An 8306-nucleotide genomic window follows, 5' to 3' on the forward strand; every position below is an offset into this window, starting at 1 on the left:
AGCTTTAGTGTGGTCTTGTTTGTAAATATTTGGGTAAATGCCCAAAAGTGGGATTGCTGGGTCATAGGGGAGCTCTATGTGGAGTCTTTTGAGGAACCTCCATACTGCTTTCCAAAGTGGTTGAACAAGTTTACACCCCCACCAAAAATGTAGTAAGGTTCCCTTCTGTCCACATCCCCTCCAGCCTCTGTTGTTATTAGAGTAGATCTGTCAGGTTTCTCTGCACATGTATTTTCCCATAATCAGTGATAGGTATCATCATTAGTTTTGCTGGTCTTGGGCTTTAACGTAGGACCTGGGTGCTTTCCCTGAGATTATTTTACTTGAGGCTAGCACTACATCATTTGGACCCATAGCTGTTGGGAGCCGACAGTAAAACTCCAAGGTCATCTTGACCCTTGTGCTCACTTGAAGGCACATACAAGGACCTGGCTTTCATGAATAACACCAGGTGTCCGGGTTTGCCTTGCTATGTCTGTAGAATTTTCTTTACTTTCTATCAGTTGACCTTGTCTTGTTTCTTTCTGCACCCTTGTTTTTATTAAAGACTTTTCTTGCTTTTCTGCACTATGGTGACCTTAGGTTACCTCTTGACTTCTAATAGTATAAATAAGGAGAGTTAAAAATAAACGGGGCTGCAGTCTTGAGCTGCAGACCTCCCAACCCCATCCTTTGTCTTATGTCTTTATTTTTCCGTCCTCGCCCCCTAAATCAGGAGTTCCTTTCGTTGCCGGCTAGTTCCGGCACATAGCACCAATTCCGGTAGTTAATTGGAAATTAAAATCTCACAGGCTTTCCTGCTCATGCTGGCTTTGAACCATGATCCTCAGATATCAGCCCCTTGAGTAGCCAGGATTACAGGTGTGAGCCACCAGTGCCTGCCTGATATCATCATTTTTAAATGTATGCTTCTCAAAAGTATGATAAAGTGCTAACCTAGTATCTCAGACTATGTCCTTCTTTGGAAGTAGTATTACTTAAAATTAACATGAGAGTAGAGTGGTACATTTATCAGAAATGATCAGCATCCTTAAAAGGAAAGAGACAAATAAAGTGATACATGCAGAGAGAAGATACTAGAAGAAGATATCAGAGTGGTAAAGTGCAAGACAAGGAATGTGAAAAGTTCATGGCCACCACAAAAGCTAGAAATAAGCAGGAGGAGCAAAGTTCTGCTGACACCTTTGACTTCAGCCTTCTAATCTCCAAAACTGTGAGAGTGTTCATTTTTCTGTGTGTGTGCTGCAAGCTGCTCACTTTGTTATCCTTTGTTACAGTGACATTCAACACCAAATATAACCATCTTTACCAGTGATGTACTCTATGAACCAGTTTAATTATATAATAATAGAGGATTTTTTTTTGGTCATGAGTCTTGAACTCTGGGCTTGGATGCTGTCCTTGAGCTTTTCAGCTCAAGGCTAGTGCTCTATCAGTTGAACCACAGCACCACTTTGGTTCTCTGGTGGTTAATTGGAGATAAGAGTATCACAGACTTTCCTGTCTGGACTGGTTTTGAACCATGAATCTCAGATCTCAGCCTCCTGAGTAGCTAGGATTACAGACGTAGCTAGGATTACAGACAAGAGCCACCAGCACCTGGCTAATAGAGGATTTTTAAAAGGTAAATTTAATGTAGATTTCTTTTTGATTTTGTTGTTGCTTTTCAAATTGGAAAATAGTTTTTTGTTTTTGTTTTTTTTGGTCAGTCGTGGGGCTTAAAATCAGGGCCTGGGTGCTGTCCCTCAGCTCTTCAGCTCAAGGTGAGCGCTCTACCACTTGAGCTACAGCACCTTTTCCAGTTTTCTGGTGGTTATTGGAGATAGGAGTCTCACGGTCTTTCCTGCCTGGGCTGGCTTGAATCGGTACATACATTTCAATTGTTTGCAAAGTTGGGCATTTTCAGTTGTTGCAAAGTCTTTTTTGGTCTAGATTATTTCTCTTTGCCTCTGTCTTTTTGTCTTTGCAGTGAAATTTTAATAACTTGCAATGCTGTATATTTAGTGGAGTATTACATACAGTTCAGTTTATTGTGCTTACTTGTGACAAAATATAAACCCATTTTACTCATGTTGATGTTGTTGAGATGCATTTTTATTTTACTCCAGCATATTTATAATCTTGTGTCTCTAGCGGTCAGTGTGGCTTAAAGAAATTTTGTTCTGCTTCATTTCAGACTACATTGAATTAACATTTAGTTCAAAGCACCTTAATCACTGTGATGATAAAAATAATGGCCAAGGGAACAGAAGTCAATTAAAATGACAACTTCTACAAACATTATCTTATACAATGATATTGATTTTGGTACATAGAAATTTTGACTGAGCCCATGGACTTTAATATTCTTGGAAATATTTGAAGTATTTTTCCCTTTATCATGGAAATTGTTACCACTTTTGTTTAAAAAATACATGAATTATTCTTCTAGTTTCCTTTTAGAAATAGATTTGTGCCTCTATTCAATGCTATTCAGATAGACACCTCTGACAAGCCATATTATTTCTTCATGAAGTTGATTTGATGCAATTATATGTATGTTTCCATATTTATGTTGTGTTTAAAGAAGAGGCATTATGAAATTCTTGGGATGTATAGACTTGTCATGGTTTAACTAGGATGCTATTGAAAAGTCTATCATAGCTCTGTCACAACTATCTGCTTTAATATCCACCACACTTTTAAGACTTCTTTAGCTCTCTAATTTCTTCTTCTTCATCTCTTTCTGTCTTGATTTATTGGGATAATATAAAGGTGAATTGCTGATAAAATTGTAGATTTGGTTAGAATTCTTAGATGACTTCATTTATTAAATACTCTTCAATGAACACATGGTAATGGTAGGAAGAGAGGAAAGAAGACAAGTTTATATTATTTTAGGGATGGGCATCAGCAAAGTGAACAAGTGCTCCCAGGGGCCACAGCATGAACAATTTCGCATTTATTTATTCTCTTGTAAACTATAATCAAATATATGTTAGTAATTACATTAATATATAACAATGTAATATATAATATGGAATAATTACATTTGTTAGAGATTGTATTTATTTGATTGTATATGTTGTAGAATCCATTGCTGCATATTGTAGAAACAGTAAAGAAGGGCTGACTAGAGCATCAACATGCTGAAGGCAATAGAAAGCAATATCAACTACTTGCTACAGCAACATATACTGTATACTAAGATCAAAATGATGCAGAGATTAGCATGTCTCCTGTATAAGGATGACAAACAAATTGCTAAAGCATTTCATATTTTAAAATATTGCAAGTGTATATCTATATGGCAAGGAAAGGAATAATAAAATGTGTAGAGCCAAACTCTCTATTTCTAGAAGTCTGGGACCACTTAGAATATGAAGAAATGCCTATATATACTTTAATAGCTCCTAAGAGATTATTGTTTGTCTCCTTAGTCCATATGTAAGGAACTCATTTAGTGTGCAGAGCAGTTTTGTAGTTGTAGGAGATATTGTGAGATATTTAACAGAGTCCAGTTCAGAGTTTGATGCAGCATATCAGGAAGGTTCTAGAAAATACTAGAAATATGCAGAGGAGGAAGGAGCTGGAGTGATAGGAAAATAGTTAAAGGAAAGCTATTTTTCAGATCCAGTATCCTTTGAGTTCACACCTTACTTTGATTTTTATGTGTAGCCATGTAAAAGAGTTCTAGCCATGTAATATTGTCAGTCCCATGATATGTGCTATTTTCAGGCCTCATCTACAAAACTCTCCTAATCATTATCCTTTCTCTTCTTGCACTAGTGACACTGGAAGCCAAATATCAAAGTTAAGCAGAATCCGTGGCAGAATCTGTATTCCTACATCAAGAGAAGAGCTGCTTGACTATCATGAATACCTAATTTGGACTTTAGGAGAGAAGAAACAAACTTTTGTCAAGCCACTGATTTTTTAGTTTTGTTCTTCAAATCACTGTTATTATCATTATTATCTTTTTATTAATTTTGGTTTATTAGTCAAAACAATATACCTTTCTAAAATAAAACTCAGTATATCATGTTAACTGTCATGAGAAGATGAAAAGAAAAAACGTCCCCACCCTCACTTCCCCACCTTATCCAAGCTGATGTCATAGTTGAGAATAGAATTGTAGTTACTAGAAGTTGGGGAGAATAAGGAGAATGTGACCATAGAGGAAGGCTCAACAGTAAGTACCAACTTACAGTTAGGATCAAGAAATTCTGATGTGCCATTATGGAGATAGGTGATTTAGATGATGAGAATTTATTGGTTATTCCCTGAAACTAGAAGAAAATAGTCTGAAAATTTTCAGCAGAATAAAATGTTTGTTTTTCTGCCACAGAAGCATATGTTTAAGTAATAGAGAACAAGAGTCTGGAAAGTAGGGTGCAGCAAAATATAGACAGTAAAGACGTCCTGGAGTCAGAATATAATACAACTGGTTAAACTATAATATTGAGCAAAAGGATCAAAAAGTTAGTTGTCTCAGTTTATAGAGCCTGAAGTAAACCTACTGAAGTGTAAAGGTAAGGAGAGTGGTAATATGTCTTAGGATAAGAAAGATTTGTTATTGTTTCTGCATTGGTGGAAGTGACAATGGATGGGGTGGGAAAATTGTGGTTGAGGTCAGAGTGGAGGCAGAGATTTCTTTCCAGGAGAGGCTAGTTGAACACGTGAGCTGGTGGTGCTGGTGATAAAGGAATAGGCTGAAAAAAATGAGCCACGGGAATGTTGATGACTGTGGGAGCACTGAGGAAAGGGAGAAGCTGGAGATAACTTTTAGGTCTATACTTTAGAGCAGTGAGTGTTCCTTTGCCACATGAGTTTGAGGCATACAGAAAAGGAAAGAAATTACCATAGTATCTAATATGTTCTACAAAGATAAAAAGAACAGTTAACATCAAACTACAGCAGCATTCCTCATGTTCACAAATCCATTTTGTCTTCCTAGGTACATAAACTATATTTTCAATCCTTTCTTGGAGCAAGGTAAAATAATATGGTTAAATTCTAGACAACAGCACATAGTTGTAAATGGTATATGCAATTTCCAGCTCAATCCATAAAATCCTGTATTTTATTCCCCAGCATCTGTTCTGTGGCAACCTTGGAAACTACATATTCCAAATGTTAAACTGCAATATGGAAGAATCCTGTCTCTGTAAGTCACCATTTAGATGAATGAGAGCTTTCCTGAATAGCTATGCAACCAACTGAACTATGACTTAAAGTACAAATTAATATTTATTGTTTTAACCATAATGAACATAGTGTGTATTTAACCAGAATAGCCAATGACACAAATACTTTGTTATTAAGCAACTTTAAGTTTAATGTAGCATCTGTTTAATGGATGGGCTAGCCCTAAAATCAAACTTCATTCATACTCTGGTGGAATAACCCGTGATATCACAGGTTATTGTTCCAATAGGATTTTAGAACCTTTTCCTGTTTATTCTCCTATTTTTCAATCTTAGTTGGTAAATTCTGGTGGTTAGATTTTAAAATAGAAAACTTGATGGTGTATTTTGTCTATTACTTTCTTATTTGAAAAAAATCCTTTAACTGGTAAAAGAGGCTTAAAGTATAGATCTTATTTTACAATATCTTGTCTGATATACTGCTTGGTGTGTTAACAAATATAGTTTAGAGCCTCTCTTATTTTTTCTTTATTTGACAGCCAGTAAGATTTCTGGTACTGTTACATTTATGACTTCATAAATTGGAAATGTGGTCAGAAAGAGAAAACCATTATCACTTAGGAACTCATTCTGCAACAAGATTTTTACCCAAGATTTCATTGGAATTATGGTCTATATGTAGAATCTACCTTGATGGTTTAATGTTGAAATCTGAAGTGAAAGAATTAACTCTGAATGTACTTTTGAAACCTCATTATTTTCATCATAGATTGAGTAATAACAGGCAACATTCTGATTATAGAAACTAGGTAGAAATGATCTCTGTAAACTAAATTGCTAACCTTAGTTTATTTCACTTAGTGTATCCATTGAATGAAATTTTGGTGTGCTGGAAAGTGGCAGTTAAGATACAGCTTAAACATTTTCCCAATATGAATCTGTATTACATTTGTGATTTTTGTGCTAGTGGATATTGAACCTGGTATCTTAAGCATGGTAGATAAGCACTGTCATTAAGCTATATCTCTAATCCTATATATATATATATATATATATATATATATATATATATATATATATATATATATATATATATCCTTTATATATATATATATATATATATACACAAAGATATATGAACATTTAAAACAGAAGCAACACAGAAGTGTATAGAAGTGAAGTGCATCTCAAAACCTATCAATAATAAAGAACTGTTAAAATTCTGAAGTAGATTTTTATGCCTTCTTTATTTCCATACACAAAATAGTCCTCAGACATATATACAAACACACACATAAATAGAATCAAAATACAGATGTTTGTAATTTACAATTTTACTCACAAGCCTGAAATGTGGTTGTCTCATGTCTGTAAAGAAGAATCACTTTAAAAACACTATGAAATAATCTTTTATAGAAAATACAATAATATAACTAGTGTGGAACACTGAGGTTTCTAGTTTTTCACCATTGTGAGAAATACTGCCATTAACTAATGTGTATATATTTGGGTTTTTGTGAGTAGTGTAAATTGCTATGGTGAATTTGCTTGGAGGGAGGAAAACACATTTAATATTTCTAAATTTAATAGTATTGGAAAGAGTGTATCTATTATGACCAATGCATAGGAAAGGCAGTAGAGAGGATAATGCCTACTATTATAGAAACTGAAATAAAGAAGTCCATGAATGAATTTGTGCTGTTTCTAAAAGCTATTCTGACTCCTGTATTCCAATGTTAGAGTCTGTATTCCAATGTTAGTCTCTGTATTCCAATGTTAGACAAGATTTCCTGATACACAGGAAATGAAACTAATATGTAAATGTAGTATAGGTAGAAAGACTAGAAAAGATTTTTGTTGGAGTAAGACAACTGCATAACTTGTTTGCATTCAGTCCTCTTCTCTTACTCTGAGATGATCTTGTGGAATCTGAGATTACACTTGAGGTACTATAGGATTTGTGAGGTTCTCCATGAGTTCCTCACATATTCTATCTGATTGCTTCACTGTTGTTTTATTTCCATGTGAAGAAGCTAGTAGCCTTTACTGTATTCATTTCCTTCTCTTCTTTCTTCTGCCTGTGTTAGCTGAAAAATACTCTGAAATGTTGAATGAGAAGTTGGAGTAGAGTTAGAGTTGAGAAACTAGGTTTGAGAGTCTCTATTATAGCAGCATTGACAACAAGAAAAACAAATTAGAGAACTAAGGGATCATCGCTGGTTTGTCTTTTGCTTTCTGAAGGTCTGATGTAAAACACATCTGCATTGTGTAATGTGTTTTTTAGATCCAGGCTCTTTCTTTTGTGGTTTCCAGGGTTGTACTCTAAAATGCCTCAGCTTAGAAGAGAGACTCATTTTCTACTGATTATAATTTGTTCTGCTTTCAGTCCATGTTCACATGATATTAGCCTTATTACATGGAGACAAGAAAAGTGAGTCAGCACACAGTAAGTATAACTGTATGTAGAAATCAGGCCTGGAGTCACTTCACATCTCTACGGCTAACTGCTGTGTCAACTTGACAAGATTGTCAATAATTTAGTATCTTAGTTTTCTTGTTTATAAAATAAGGATAAGAATATGACTTTTCAGGCCTGGGAAGGTGGCTCAGTGGTAGAGCGCTTGCCTTGCATGCTTGAGGCCTTGGGCTCAATTCCTCAGCACCACATAAGCAAAAAGAAAAAGGCTTGAAGTGGAGCTGTGGCTCAAGTGGTAGAGCGCTAGCCTTGACCTGAAGAGCTAAGGGACAGCGTCCAGGCCCAGAGTTCAGGCCCATGACCGGACCCCCCCCCCAAAAAAAAAGAATATGTCTTTTCAGCAAAAGATTATTTCATAGTTTTTCAAAGTTATTCTTATTTACTGACATGAAACAACAACTGCATTTCAGGTTGCTGAATAAGTGACTATATGTAAAGGCACATAGCACATTCTTTTTTTGGGGGGATGGGGGGTGTTCTGATTGTGGGGCCTGAACTTGGGGCCTGGATTGCTGTCCCTCAGCTCTTCAGCTCAAGGCTAGTGCTCTACCATTTGAGCCACAGCACCACTTCCAGCTTTTTTCTTTTTGCTTATGTGGTGCTTAGGAGTCGAATCCAGCGCCTCATGCATGGAAGGCAAGCGCTCTACCACTGAGCCACCGTCCCAGCCCCCATAGCATATTCTTAAGAAGTGAACCCAGGCT

At 35.9% G+C, this 8306-nt stretch overlaps 1 long non-coding RNA gene and 1 pseudogene across 2 annotated transcripts in view; both read left to right on the forward strand.

Moving 5' to 3' along the window:
* Positions 1–5150, forward strand: part of LOC138826317 (uncharacterized) — a 28165-nt gene extending 23015 nt beyond the window's left edge. Inside the window, exons 3-4 of one of the 2 annotated variants that reach the window (XR_011371654.1) lie at positions 3769–4974; positions 5074–5150. This is a non-coding gene — a long non-coding RNA (uncharacterized lncRNA). Of the gene's footprint in view, positions 1–3768 lie in introns of both variants that reach the window. The other variant, XR_011371653.1, reaches the window with a different exon arrangement.
* On the forward strand, positions 3166–3263 carry LOC138826322 (U6 spliceosomal RNA; annotated as a pseudogene).
* Positions 5151–8306: the final 3156 nt, after the last annotated feature.

This window comes from Dipodomys merriami, unplaced genomic scaffold (assembly GCF_024711535.1).
Source record: "Dipodomys merriami isolate MVZ:Mamm:240054 unplaced genomic scaffold, mDipMer1.0.p SCAF_1410, whole genome shotgun sequence".
Taxonomy (NCBI): domain Eukaryota; kingdom Metazoa; phylum Chordata; class Mammalia; order Rodentia; family Heteromyidae; genus Dipodomys; species Dipodomys merriami.